A 16,270-nucleotide genomic window follows, 5' to 3' on the forward strand; every position below is an offset into this window, starting at 1 on the left:
AACATTAACAAAATAATTTCAAAACAAAAATATGTTAAAAATGCCAAGAAAACAGTGGGATAAAGAATAGATCATACCACCACAGCAAGCATTGTTGTAAAATATATCTTTTGAAAAGATTAATCCATGTAAATCTCAAAAAATGAACACAAAACTTAAAAGTAGGGACTTTGGTAAGTTAAGGATACTATAAACTTCTATAATATATGAACTGACTGAGACCAGTCATATGTATAAATTGTATTTTTTACCAAAGGAGAACCTAAGTGGCCTCCAGAACTTGACAATTGTTCTGAACTTACATAACCAGCCTTACTGACCTTGTAATCTTACTATATAGTATTATCTAAAGTAATATCTAATACTGAGAGAAAAGACAGTGAGGTAGCAACCCCATCTAATGGCATGTTGTCTCTGACCCCTGTGTATTTGAATGAAAATAAGAAAAAATGCCACAAATATGAAGAAAAATACTCTTTTAATGAGCGCTTTCATTAGTAGATTCACTTGACTTCATCAGATTACATAAAACATTGACATCACTTCCTTTTAAAAGCCAGACACTACCACATGACCGCAATTAATTTCCTCTACAGGATTCAAATTGTATTGCAACACTGTTTCTCAAGCTGTATTGCCTCTACAGGATTCAGGTTGTATTGCAACACTATCCCCGGGATTCATGAAGCTTGCGCCAGGCGCAGGCGTAGCATAGGCGGTATAACGCCAAATATGGCCACCGAGCGATTCAGGTACGATCCAATTCCACGTACACTACCAGCATACCCCAGATCTGCGCAGCTCTCGGCTCATGTATGCTAATCCCCCCATGCGCAGTACTGCAGCATGCAAATGAAGGTACATAGCAATTCATGAAGTGGTGCAGGCGTAGCGTAAGCATACAGAAATGTAAACCAAAAGAAACGGTTTACATTTTTTCAAACAGAACATCGGAGCCATGAAAGTGGACCAAACTTACGTATTACAAAGTTAACATATGTCAATGGCTAAATATACAGCCAATAGTATAAAAATGCATGCACAACACATAAAAAATAGCATTTGATGTCATGGCCACAGTAACGCAAAGTACAACCGCAGGGCATGTGTGCGCAAATGGGAACACAAGGAAAATATATACATATGTCATAAAATTGCAATGTAACACAAATCATGATTTCACCATAATTGTCAATGGTATGCATGCTACACCACAACCAAGCTGCAAGTGTTGCTAAGGGTCTGTGACAGTGTTCGGCGCGGTAACTATGAATTAGTAGTCAATGCCATGCAAATGAGGCAAGTAATACTGAATCGCAAATGTCCCGCCGGCCTAAGGATGTTCCATATGGCGCAGTGCTAGAACACCGAGGAGTGGTCTGGAGGTATACATGACATCAGCAGTGGGGTGTGCCTCTGTAGCTGTAAGCACATTGGAGCAATGCAAATCCAGGTTGCCCATTGCTAAGCAAAGCCACAGGATAGGGGTGTGGATGTAGGTATTGCTTTGCTTAGCTGAGAGCACACATGGTGCCCGAAAGCGCATGTGTACATGGATGACAAAATGCCTGAAACCCGCTAAGCAGACACACGTGCCGCGCACCACAGCTCAAACAGGAAGTTTATGGGAAGACAATAAGGAAATGCCACAGTAGGGTAATTGGAGTACAACTGAGTAATTAACACCCATTAACTCACAGTGGCCCATTAACGTCAGCTAACAAGGCTGCTAGTAGCAACCTGCAGAACAGGATAGGGGAGGTGTTGGATTGCAAAGAAAAGAGAACTGTCACCGCAGAGCAAAGCAAACCTGGAGTAGATCGGCTATAGAACACATTTCGCAACACAATCCTGGTTTTGGAAAGTACAAAACAAGAAAGCAGGCTGCTGGATTCATGCCTGACAATGGGAGGGGAATCGTTATGAAAAGTGAAGGCAAGGGCAAGAGGTGATCCACGGCAGCTAAATGTAATTCAACACCAAAGGCACCACAATAGCAGTACCTGTGGTAAAACACATAAGATACCCTGCAGCTCTGATTGTACATACACAACCTATGACATCATCAGTGTTCAAAGCACAATAGTATAAAGTGTGAAGACACCTCACACACACTCGTGTATTCCCAAACATTGCACTATCGGTGTCAACAGATGAGGAACTTTTACAATGTACTTGTTGGGAGCTGCCATAGCTGTGATTCATCACCATGTTTTGGAGACTGAAGGTGGTGTGGAGGTTGATGCTGACAACCACCTCAGGCCCCGGAGGAGGAGAAGAGTGTTCAGACCAAGGGTAACCTACCAGGGGCTACATGATCTGGAGATAGTAGAGCATTACAGGGTGGACAGAGACATCATACAGCAAATTGTTGAGCTGTGCCGGCCATGCCTCAGATACAGGAACAACAGAGGGGAACCCATCCCAGTGGACACGAAGGTATGTGTAAGCTTGAGAATACTAGCCACAGGTGCCTTTCAAAGGTCAACTGGAGATGTCATGGGGATCTCACAGGCATCAGTATCCAGGGTACTCCACCAGTTCCTGGATGCCATGTTACCACATGCCAATGAGCATATATACTTCCCCCGAACTCAGGAGGAGTTGGCCAGCAATATGTGTCTCTTCCACCATGTGGCAGACTATCCAGAGGTACTGGGTGCAATAGAATGCACGCACATACATATCAAGTCACCACCCGGTGAGCATGGTAGGCGCTACATACACAGTAAGGGATACCATTCCATCAACTGCCAGGTAGTGTGCAATGCCCAGGGCATTATCATGGATGTGTGTGCTGGCAGCCCTTGAAGCTACCATGACTCCCACATCTGGCATGCCTCACAGCTGTATTAGGTATTTGTCAGGGGGGACATCCCATATGGCCACCTTGTGGGGGATGCTGGCTATGCACTGGAGCCGTAGATGATGACTCCCATCAGAAATGCACACACACCCATGCAAGAATGCCATAATGAGGCACACGCACAAACCAGAATCATCATAGAGAGTGTGTTTGGGATGCTGAAATCACAGTTCCATTGCTTGGACATATCTGGTGGAGCCTTGCAGTACTCTCCAGGCACGTGTGCCCACATCTTCATAGTATGTGCCATGCTACATAATATGATCCTGCGGAAACAGCTGCAGCAGGGACATAATAGTGAAGGCCCTCACAGCCCACCGCAATTGCCAAGGTCATCACAGGCACAGAGGGATTCAGACCACGAACACCCTGTGCCAGTCCCAGTAGGCAGATGGAGGCATGGCCAATATGCCCATGCCTTGGCAAAGAGGGAACGTATAGCACATACACTGACAGTGTAGGCCCCTATGGGCTGACACATTTCCCCACCTGCACACAGTAAAATAGATGGCACACACACACAAACACCTGTAAATTGTTATGTATAGGTTGTCTACTGTGTGAATCCTACATAGGCAGCTCTCAACTATTGCACACACAACAGCTGTTGGAACAAGGTAAGTCAACAACTGAACAGTAAACGAAGCTAACAGCATGTGTTGATACTGTATGTATAGGTTCCTAAGTACATCGGTAGGTACATGCCTGATTGTCAGAGACCATTCATAAGCCTAGGCAAAATGTGTCTGCTGTTGCCACCTCATCAATTAACTAACTGTCCCTCTGTGGAGCAGAGGCAATTGCGGGATCCATTTGTGTAACCACTGTTCCCCACCCACTGTGCAAGGATTCCCTGGTGTCTTAATGAGGGATTCCATATAATGTAATCAGGGATGTAGTTCCAAAGCATGGGGAGTACCCAAGACAGGTATCCGTCACCCCAGCATTCTCCAGTTATGGTTGTGGCAAGGTGTAGCACATTACAGTGTGTGGCTCACTGTGACATGGATTCCCATAGCTGGAGCACATCCATTAAACATCACTTGGACACACCATTAATAGATATCATCCGTATGTAAACTGAGTTACACATTTGTTTGCAGTATGGAGGAACAGCTGTAGTACAGTCCACATACAAAACACCATAACACTTGTACATATCCCAGATGCCCAAGTGGTAAAGCCACTGACTGTGTCGTGCATGTTCCCGGTTCCATGACCTGCAAGGGCCGTTACGTAATTCCGATGGCACGAATAATGGATGTTGGATGCAGGTCATTAGAGCACGTTTAAGCACATGTTAGCGGGTTTATGCTCTGGCAAGTGACAGTAAGCATCGTTTAAACATGACTACACAGATATGCGCAAAACAGGTCTAAAGTTTGCTGAATATCGCGCAGATCATGGTCAAAGATGGCCAGAACAGGTGAAATCTGCATTATTCACCCTTGTACTAATAGTGCCTGCTCTGAGAGGTAAAACGACCACTGCCAGGAGTAGAACACGCAACCATATACACAATCACCTACCACTAAACTACCTGAGATGTACCAACGGCAGGTGTGTATTGTGACAGGTTAAAACACAAGAGGGCAGAGTTCCCGAAATAGTATGCACCGCCATGTACCCAACAAAAGGTGTGTTCACACTCTCTCTCTCTCTCTATATATATATATATATATATATATATATATATATATATATATATATATATATATATATATATATATATATATATATATATATATATATATATATATATATATATATATATATATATATAAAATATAGAGATAGAAAGGGTGATAGAGAGATATATGTCGATATATATGGATATACATATATCAGCAAATATATAGATAGGTTAACAACATGTACACAACTATGGAGGTACAATTAAATAGGATACTGCCAACTACCAAATGCTTTACATACTGACACGCATAATCACGAGGCTTAAAGACCAAAAGACCAAAGTTCCGGAACACTAGAACCATGAGTACTGTTATCACGATGTTAAGGGACATTTAGTTATTGCTGCTGGTGCTGCAGTCCAGGTAGATACTGTGTTTAAATATGTTTCTGATTGCTGTAGTGTGTGTAAGTGTGTGTTCTGAGTGCGGTGTGTGTTTCTGTGGGACTGTAATGTGTGTGTGTGTGTGTGTGTGTGTGTGTGTGTGTGTGTGTGTGTGTGTGTGTGTGTGTGTGTGTGTGTGTGTGTGTGTGTGTGTGTGTGTGTGTGTGTGTGTGTGTGCATGTGTGTGTGTGTGTGTGTGTGTGTATGTTTGCTTCATGTGTCTGTTCGTGCTAACTCAGAGGTAGATTATTACAGTAGGTGTGGTCATAGTCGGCCTTAGGCATAGGGTTACCACCTGTCCCACTTTGAGAGGGACAACCCCTCTTTGGGCAGTTGTGTCCTGACAAAAAATATTAAAAAGGGCAAATGTCCTGAGATTGTTGTATATAATTATGTCCCATATTTTATGTAATAGTTGCATAAAATAGTTATTTCTGTATCTAAAATACCTAAATGTTACAAGAAACACAATAAGCAACTAAACTGCCACAAGAATAAGGTTTTATGTAGGAAAAAAGTTAAGTTCTATCCTTTGTACTGACCATGGGTATGTGTCGGCCTCTAAAATCCGATGTGTGTCCTGCAAATGTCCCACTATGGCCATTTGAAAAGGTGGCAACCCAAGCCAAAGAGGTTCAGTCAACAACACAACTGCAATGAGTGCAAATATCTGTGACAGAAATACACAAGACAGCTTTCATGTAGCAACATTTCATTACATATTGATGTATTACTGGAGGGATTGAAGGATCAACATCACCTGCATGCTATATAGGAACCAATTAACAATGGTTTAATGAATAAGCCTGCAATAACCATAGTATTAGTCTACCAAATGATAGGTCTTCAATTAGGGAAGGAGCCCTCACACACATATGGAATATGTATAAATGCAGTCCCCACAAACCTTTATATGCTATGTACACCCACCTACATCTCCCCCACACCCGAAACAATTGCAATACAGACTGTAATAACATCACAAACATCCACTCACTCAATGACATCTGCAGAAGCCTTAACATACCTTGTGAGAGACACACTGTAATGGTGCTATGTGAAATCATTGCTGTTGTACAGTGGAACAGACGCCGATGTTACAGGTTTTGTTTGCAATAGTCTCGGATCAGACGATTGAAATAACAGCTACACTCACATGGAGAACTACATCCTCTAGCCATCACACACAATCCACGGGGAACATGAAGTCAAAATATCTGTGTCTCTCCATATAGCAGTTGCAATACATCACAAAAAACACATCCAGGCCGTCTTCCTCGAAGGTAGGGCAAAAGGACAACGCTCAAGTGGAGTATTCAATTATACCCCACTGTTGCCATGTAATTGGCTAATGGAGTAGCTGCACAGCTGATGTGCATGTAATCATCTACTCCAGAACACCAATTGGTGGCAGGATAACACATGTTACTGGTATCTACGTATAAAAGGATAGATTGCCATACATTCAAACCGTATGCACATACCATAAAATCGTTGAAACAGGAAAGGAGTAAGACAGATATTTTCGTAAACTCGGACCACTAAGAAGGTATGTAGAACACTCAGTATGTTAGTGTATGTAGTGCTTGTTCTGTATTAATGAAAGTGTACGCAATGCATACAGTGGGAATAGGTATTATGTAGTGATGTCTTGTTGAGCATAGTAACGCTTGTAGAAATTGTGTGTACTGCTGTGGGCCACAGGTTAAACACCTCATACACCACAAGGGATACTACATAAGGGCTTTAAACACAACAATTCCACTCCAGCCGCTCTCAGTGGCAAGGTTTGTCCAACAAGTACGTGCCATAACAGGGGATAGTATATATTGATATACTGTAACAGTAGGCATATATATGGGCGTATAACTGAGAATAACATGTCTAAGGTGGTCCTGCTGTGCTATTATGCTTTGCATTATGGGATATTGTTGCAAAAATGTGAAATGTACAGTATTGTAGGTAGATATGTCAAATATTTTACATAGCATTATTGTTGTATTATGCAAACATCAGGTATGACTATTGGCATGTACAATACACAATAACAGGATACATATGGCTTGTAGTCACCAGACAGTGTAACAGCATGATAGCTAATTGAAATGGAAGAGCTACTCAATTATCCATGCACAAAGGACATGTAATAGCATCATAGGTTCATAGTTAGGTACAATGCTGTCTGGCCAAGTACATTTGTAAACCCAACTACAGTGTTTTCACTTGCAGCACCTCCCTAGATTAGTGTCCTGTGCCTGTGAACAGCAGAGCCATTTGTTTCCTGCACCTGTGATCCGTGGCCGACATGTCTGTCTCCCATCCACCCATCGAGGTATCTCTTGAAGAGTGCTAGTGAGGGTCCCTGCCTGATGTACATAGGAATCATGTTCCAAAGCATGGTGAGTGTCCGGTTCAGGAATGTATCCCTCCAGCACGTCCTAGTCATCGTTGCATTTGGGTACATATCCCAGAGCATGTTGCTCTCAGTGGCTTTTGCTTATGTTGCTTATGTGGAGCATATCCATCACTATTGTTGTGGACATGGACCTTGTATGTTCAGCAGAGATCACCTCTGAGTATGCAGTATGCAAATGAGTATAGTTGGGGTTTCTTGAGCTGCATACGTCATCCTTCGGAGGTCAGTAATCCTCTTGGTGTGTTAATGTTGTGGTATTCAAAGCCATTGCTGTTGTTTTGTAAGGTACACCCCAAATGGTGTGTTGTACCCTTGAACGTGTTTCATAAGTCAGGAGTAGAGAGGTACAATGGCTGCCTTTGTTCCGGCTACAAACCCATTACAGATTAGGGTGGCCACGTAGAAGGATATCCACGCCACCTTGGCAATATGGTTATCAAAGGAGTGGGTGATATATACTTGTGTTTTAAGATCCCTTATAATGTCTTATGTATGTAGGGGATTACCACCTATGTGATAGTCAGTGGGTGATTGGTGTAATCCAAAGGGGATGTCTATGCACCTTGTGGCATGCAGCTTGAGGCCATGTTATCGACACCGGGTATCTGTCACAGTGACACCCTTATGGAGGGTGTCTGTATCAGGTGGTGAATCAATCATGGCCCCTAGTTTGCAGTTGTCTGCAAACCTATTCATGGAAAGTCCTTCTGTGCTAGCCTGTACCTCCGAGAAGCATATACCGAACATGAGAGGCCCTATGACCGAGGACTGGGGTACATAAATTGTAACTGATTTGCAGTAGGAACTAGGGTATGCTACCCTCACTGTGTGGGTCCTGTCCGTGAGCCACTTTGCATAACATCTCGTGACGTAGGGGTTGATGTGCAGGTGGATGTGTATGTTGACAATACCAGAATGGGGAACGGTGTTGAAAGCCAATGAGAGGACAAGGTAGGCTGTGTGGACCTCCTTACCCTCATCTACTACCTTGGTAACTGTCTCAAAGGACTCCACCAGGTGTAGGAGTCATGGTCTGGCCCTAACAAATCCAAACTGGGTGGTATCAAAGGTTTGGAGGCCACCAATGTCTCTGTGAATGACTTCCATGATGATGTGCTCCATAGCCTTGCAGAACAGTCTAGTCAGGCGTATAGGGTAATAGTTCCTCTGGTCCATTGTGGTGCCACCTTTGTGGAGTGTGATAACTGTTGCTGTGCGCCATTCAGGGGCCACAATGCCTGATACAAAGCTATTAGTGAATTTGGTGCCCAAGTGGGAAGCCATGTCGTTCTGAGGTTTGTGTAAATCGCAGCCTGGGATGTTGGACGGTCACATGGAGTCTGTGTTCCAGGCTTTAGAGAGTGCAGCTTTGAACTGCGTAGTTGTGACCGCAGGGACTCTGCATTGTTTCTGTATAGATGTGGGCCCTTTAGGGTGTGAGAGGGGTGTAAAGTAAGCACTGAACCTATCTGCCAGGATGTTGCCAATATCAGTCGGTTCTGTAATGTTCGTGCCTAACCGCTGTATGTCAGAGCAGATGTGGGTATTTCCATCAAGAGTAGTGACATACCTCCATAACACTTTGTGGTAGTCCTTGGTATGAGTCGCAGTAATTTACATAGCTAGCTTTGGAGGATGTGATAAGGGATCTCAGATTTCTACTGAGGCTGACCAGGGAGCTACCCCACCCATGGGATTGTACTCTACTTTGCAACAGTCTCCTCCTTCTGTTGTACATTATGTCCATGGCAGTGGACCCCCAGAGTGGCGTCTGTTATCTGGTGGGTACCATCATGGCTCTGTTTAGGGTAGCATGATCCATGCAGTCATGTAAGTGCTAATGAAGTGCAGTTGTGATTGATTCAGCGTTTGTAACTATATTGTCCATCTGCACGGGTGTCATGATGTTTACTACTGCTGTCATAAGAAGCCTGAAGTTGGATTTGTAGAAATATTGTACTGTGTTTTCTGTGAAGGGTGTGGTTCCAGGATCTGGATAACAAGGGTGATTAGCATACATTCAGATCTGACCAACGAGGGGATAACCCCAGGTGTGGAACACCAGTCACACATGTTGGTAATGTCCAGGTCTAGGATATTGTTGGCCCTGGTGGTGGTGTAGATTGATTGATCCAGCCGATTTGAGGTTATGAATCCCAGAAAGCATTGGCCTAATGTGTTGGTACATGAGTAGGTATCCCAGTTAAGTGTGGGATAGTGTCAGTCTCACATCAGTAGATCCTGTTTGAACCCAACTTTCCAGTACACCAAGAAGTGAGGGCCGTTAACCGTGGGGTATGGTGTGGAATCTGTAGCAAACTACAATTTGTATAGCAGTTATGGCCACAGTTAGTTGCACTTGGATTACCTCTGATGCATTGTGCTAAGCAACCAGCCTGGAGGTGTGTACATCCTTCTGAAATATGGACACACCTCCGCCGTGGGTGTTCCGGTCCTGGTTACCTGACTGAAAGGTGTGGTCTGTGTAATAGCCTGTTAGTGCAGGGGTGCTCTCAGGAGCCTAGAAGCAGGTCCCAGTCACTGCAGAGATATTGAAGTGGTCCATTATAAGGAGTGCCTCGGGTGAGTGCATTTGAGATGAAGATGTCAAGCATTGAGTAACATTACCCTCAGGTTTTGCTTGCCTGTTCCTGTTCTGGTGGTGAATATGTTATTTGAACCATGTCTAAAACAGGCACTATAGGAGCAGCAAGAGCCTTAGATGTTATCCATAATCCCAGGGCTGACAGGTGCAGGTCATCTGTGCCAAAGCATCGTGTTCTGTCAATCATGTCATTCAAAGCAGACAGATACTGGATACCCTTGGAATGACACCAGAAGCATAGCCAAACTGTTGAAGTGAATAATTCATTCGTTGCACTGCGTCATCAGTCTGGACGAATGCAGAATGCTTCTAAGGGCTAGGGCAATACCTGCCTGGGCTACAAGATCGGAGAGCTATTGCATGTCTCTGTACATGTAGTCCATGAAGTTACATCTCAGGGCATTCACACTAACATGGAGAATGGCAGTCATATTGTACCTGTTGAGGAGTGACCTGAGTGCATAGGTTATGTTGCGGATCCTGCTACCCAACAGCCATATGAAAGTGACTATCACCTTGTGTAGCCTGCTGTGTGGGACATCAGTGTGACTGCATACAGAGTCACCTATGACTAGTGTATTGGGTATGTTATATCACCCTATTGGCTGTAGTTGATGGGCACATATGAGTCTGTGGGCTATAAGTAATTGGTGTTGTGTTTGGTGATGGTGGCTGCCTGCATTTCTGCTTCAGAGTCCTCTGTTGCCTACACAGAGTAGTATTGAGAGGCTCCACAAATGTTGTAGTCTTACTATGTGTGGCCTGTGGTGGTGGAGATCTAGTGAGGCTATGTGATGAGTGTGGTGTGGTGCAAACGTTTAACATCCCCATATGATTGTCAGGTTCAGTCTGGGTTGGAGAGAGCATTACCTCCAGCATGGCTGCATATGTGCATCTCCCACAGGTTGTAGTGTCGTATGTTAGGAGGTGAGCATTGACTGTGTACATAAAACAATTGCTATATTGCCTCATGATGCCCATATTCATCATATAGACAGGCGATAACACTGGGAATTGACACTTGGACATGCCTGAATATTCAGCCATTTCTCACTAGATATGTGAGGTAAGTGTGTACAACAGCTGTTTTACTCTAAACAAGCTGGAAATGTAAGTACAAACAGTGTTTACCTGTAGGAAATGAGTAGGCTTGAGTGCTATAGTAAGTAGTAGCTCATGAAGTGCTTAAATGTTCTGAACAAGTGTTGAGCATGAATAAGCAATACAGATAGTGTGTCGGATAACATAAACTCACTGCCCCCCCCCAACAGGTACACAATCACATATCCATGAACACTACAGAGCCCCTGTAACCATAACTATGATGGTACAAGGTGCACTCAAGCTGCATGTGACCTGTCCACATCCCTGGTTGTATCATACACATATGGCAAAACAGTTTGCTCTACACATACATATCATGTAAAACATAGGTTCATGTCACTGAATGGTGCACACCAACAGTTATCACAACCAACAAAGTGGAGACTCATAATGGGAGGCACTGCACTATTACCCTGCTAAGTATGGTCTGAAAGTCCATGAACTTTAATCAACATATATGTTGTTAGCAGTACAGATGTAGATGACAGTACGGATGATTTTACACTGCATATCATACCTGTGACAGTTCATAGGACATCATCACTCATACTGTGTTCCACCTACACTCAGTATACTAGATGTACCTTTGTATGTCACAGGACTGTTATACCAGTGACCTGTTGACAGAACCAACACTACAAAAGGTGTCTGAGTGACACGTGCATATCACACCAGTGGCATCTACAGTAAAACAGGGTTAATGTTTTGTACTCTCCCCTTATTGTAGCCCATACCACACTGACAAATGGGAGGCATCTGCATATGTAAGTATGTGAATGGCCATGACCTAGGAGCAATAGCTGACTCAGTGTTGTGGACAACATACAGAATGGGCTTTGTGGGTGAGGTGCGTGACATATGTGCACAGTCTGACAGCTGCATATTGCATTGTCACCGCTAGGTTAATAACCCTGTACCCATGAACTACCACCTAGGCAGTGGTCAACATAATGGACACTGTGTGTAAGGGATGGTGCTGTGCAGTTTACCTCCCTGAGCTAGTGACGTCACCAGGCCTATTAGGTAGTCATAAGAGGCAACCCTAGTCATGACAGGGTGCCATTCATGAGCATGGAGATCATTGTACAGCCATACTCATCACTCAAGTGACCAATATCGGATCACTTATCACCTTTAAGGGGTATTGGCCATGCTTGGATGGGCGACACCAGCCTTCACAATCCTCATCTCCACTATGCAGCATGCTGCCTACCCTGCATAAAGACATGTCCACACTGTGATGTTGGACATGCTACACGTACATATCCTGATCTGAAAAACATACGTCATGGACAGCCACTTTCCTAGTACAAGGATTGCCACATGCTGGACAGATCCCTGTGCCATACACGTTACATACTCCTGCCATACTATGCAACCCTGTCCAGCAAAGCTGCACATGTCATCTCTGTCAGACATGGTGTGATGACCGCATGGTAGATGTATCATTAACTGTCTGGATCAGTTATGTGGCACTGATTCACCTGGCGGCGGGAACATGGCTGTCGGATACAGCTAGAAAACCTTACATCCTATGCTCATACATGGCCCAGGGCATGCACACTACTACATGACCTTGGCCGTACATGCTATAGTTGATAACCATCCCTGCAAATACCATCTGGCTAGCCATTGTCCCATGTGTATCACATGTGCAACACAGGTGATACATGGCAGGATGTTGAACTGCTGTACAGTGCAGTGTAGATGTATATGGCAAAACACATGCATGTAAAGGTTTCCGTGTGCATGTCTGCATTGTCACAGGTCATGTCCGTTAAGGCAATGTATGTGTTGATATGTTGACATATACACAGCATCAATGTCAACAGCATTAATGTGGACACATCCAGGCATGTGCTGATAGGTAAGAACACCAGTACAGGCAAACAGACATGCCCACATCAACACAGCATTCACATGGAGTATGAGCAATGTAATGAGGTGACACACATATATGGTGATAAAATCCAGTCCCCTTCGTGTGTTACATGTGTGTGACGCAAACGTGTCAGTGGTGTCAGTGTCACGAAGATTTGCAAAGACAACTGTTCATATGTACTAAATCCACAAAAAGACCACAGCTAGCAGGCACGGAGAACCACCAGGGATAACCAAACTCCACAATAAGGCAAACAACTCAAATCCAAGGCAGAAAGCGTACTCCTCAATCAAAAATATTCTTTTGTTGAACGTTACACCACTGAAAGCACGTTTTCGTTGGAAAACCAACTTCATCAGACACAGCCCAATGCATTTCCACACTTAATATACAACTAGCTTCTTAATTAAATAATTAATTAAACAATTTTCTTAAAGTGAAACGACAACCAATCCATTTGAACTCACTTGTAACTAAATGTTACATTAAGAACAATCATTTAAAGCATGTTGCCCTCATAAAAAAAAATTTGTTTAAAAACACATATATCAATAAAACAACAATAGTATATACAGACTGAAAATCACATTTCTAATAGCACTTTTCATTCCCCAATAAATACATATTGTGTTGCTAGTCAGCCACAAGTCAGTAAATAAACTGCAAATGTCACCTGTTCAATAATACTGAAATAGAAACATGTGTTTGGAAAAGAAAAAAGAAAAAAGAAGAAAGAAGAAAGAAAAAAGACTTTTCTAATATATTTATGCAATATTAAATGAGTTACCTCAAATTTAAAATAAAATAAAATTGTTTCAAAAACAGTTAAACATAACACAGTTTAACCAATGAAAACCTGTTGTAATAAAATTTATAAAGTGCCTCTTGTTTTAAATACCATCAAACCGTAAATAAAGGAATTATAAATGTTCAGCCTTTAATTTTAAATATGGCATGATGGAAATGGAATCATTTCACCCAGGAGGTTTGTTGGATTCCAATGAAATTTGCCAACATGTCTCTCTGTGGGATAACAAAGCACCCCAATTTCCACCCCTGACGCCTTGGGTAACTGCTTCCAACACAAAAAACTTAAATATTGCTGATTCGCACTCAGTCGTATGTCTATAAAGTGCATTTGTGCTGACCTTTTTTGAAATATCATAATAATGTTCGTATATGCGTCTCCTTAGCTGCCTCTCCGTCTTGCCCACATAAAATGCCTGGCAAGAACGGCAGACAGCCAGGTAGACTATACCCTTGGTGTTACAATTATAAACCTTGTTTGAACACAATTTTCTATTCCTACTTTCTAGGTACACAAATTCCTGATGCATGACATGTTTACATTGGGTACAACACCCACAGCGATATGTCCCTCTCCTAAGAGAGTACGATCTACCCTGTCTGTTGTTCTGCTCAAGTATCCTTTTGATGTTGAAACCCCTCTTATAAACAAACTTACAAGACAGATCCTTAAAACTGTTTAGGTCCGTGAGGTCCCTAAAATTACTAAGTTCCCTTTCGATAATATATCTAATGTGTCCTGCATCCTCATTATGTTGCATGATAAAAAACTGGTTGCCACCAGGAACATTAGTATGTGTAGGGGTAATATCATCATGTGGATCCACTGTTTTCTTCCCCAAAATGGGAACATGCTTTAAATGATTGTTCTTAATGTAACATTTAGTTACAAGTGAGTTCAAATGGATTGGTTGTTGTTTCACTTTAAGAAAATTGTTTAATTAATTATTTAATTAAGAAGCTAGTTGTATATTAAGTGTGGAAATGCATTGGGCTGTGTCTGATGAAGTTGGTTTTCCAACGAAAATGTGCTTTCAGTGGTGTAACGTTCAACAAAAGAATATTTTTGATTGAGGAGTACGCTTTCTGCCTTGGATTTGAGTTGTTTGCCTTATTGTGGAGTTTGGTTATCCCTGGTGGTTCTCCGTGCCTGCTAGCTGTGGTCTTTTTGTGGATTCCTTGTATTTTCAGCTTTTTTTGGTCGTGGTTCATATGTACTAAATGTAATACACATGTATGTGCAGCTGTATCTCTGTGCATCTCTGAGATACTGTGACTTGTCTCCATCATTATGTCTTCCAGATATGCCTCGATCAAGACTGCCAGCATATAGCTGTTTGGAGGATGAGGCCCTCATACCTTACCTCCAGGATAACTATGAGGTATTGTTCAGCCATGTGCCACAGCATGCCCAGCAGTGTGATGACCTGTGGCAGGAACTTTGCAGGAGGGTTAATGATGCGGGTGGCCACAGCCGCACCTAGCAGCAGGTGCACAGACACTGCACGGACCTAATCAGACATGCAAAACAGCTTGTGAATGCAATCGCCAGGGAACAAGGTAAAACAGGTGGTGGGCCACCAACCCAGCCCCCACTCACACGTACCGAGGAGCTACTGGCCAGCCTGGGGATGCCATCAGAACAGCATCCACTAACTCTATCTGCCATTGTGGAGGTGGGTGTCTCCCAACCACCGAGCCTGGAGTTGCCTGGTAAGTCACTACTGCACATATAACTATTATATCCCATTTAGTTGCATGTGTCACTGTACAATATGTAATGTAACATATGCAAGGTATGTTTATACACATGCCGCATACTATATTATGCTACCTTGTGTATGCACACATGTGCATACTCCATAGTATATCCTATTGTACTGGCGAATGTGTTAACATGCACATTGCACCCTGTAGCTGTCATACAGTCATGGATAATGATCATACTGCTGTCACCCCTATATAGGTACCTCTGGCGTGCGACAGAGACAGCAGGCTGTTGCAGGTGAGACAGTTATCAGTATCAGGCATGTTAATGCACAGATCTATTTGCCATGTGGCCAGTTAACACATGTACACATAATGTATGGTCCAGTCAGGATATACAGGTCGCATCTTTAATCAATCACACTGGCTACCCATGTGCAATACATACAATCTAAATGAAACATTGACATGAAACCACAGAAACTGTCTTTGCTAGATGTATGGACAGCTGTGCATACAACAGTGGAGGTGTTGTTCAATGTAGGAATATGTACTGTACATCAGAACAACACATGTGGGGTACGCAAACAGTACTACACAGTGAGCTGGAGTATGGACATCCCGCAGGATTCACCATTGTGGAATATGCCCCTGCAATGAGTGCACACATTGTGATGTGCCATCTGACATGTCCATGACATGTAGTGGTCTGGCTGCAACATTGTCTCACTATCCCTTAAAACATACCCCACATACCAAACATACAACCCTTTGTCTGCATAACGTTGTAGACAGTGGAGTATCTG

This window comes from Protopterus annectens, chromosome 4.part0 (assembly GCF_019279795.1).
Source record: "Protopterus annectens isolate FY-2018-M chromosome 4.part0, PAN1.0, whole genome shotgun sequence".
NCBI classification, from domain to species: domain Eukaryota; kingdom Metazoa; phylum Chordata; order Ceratodontiformes; family Protopteridae; genus Protopterus; species Protopterus annectens.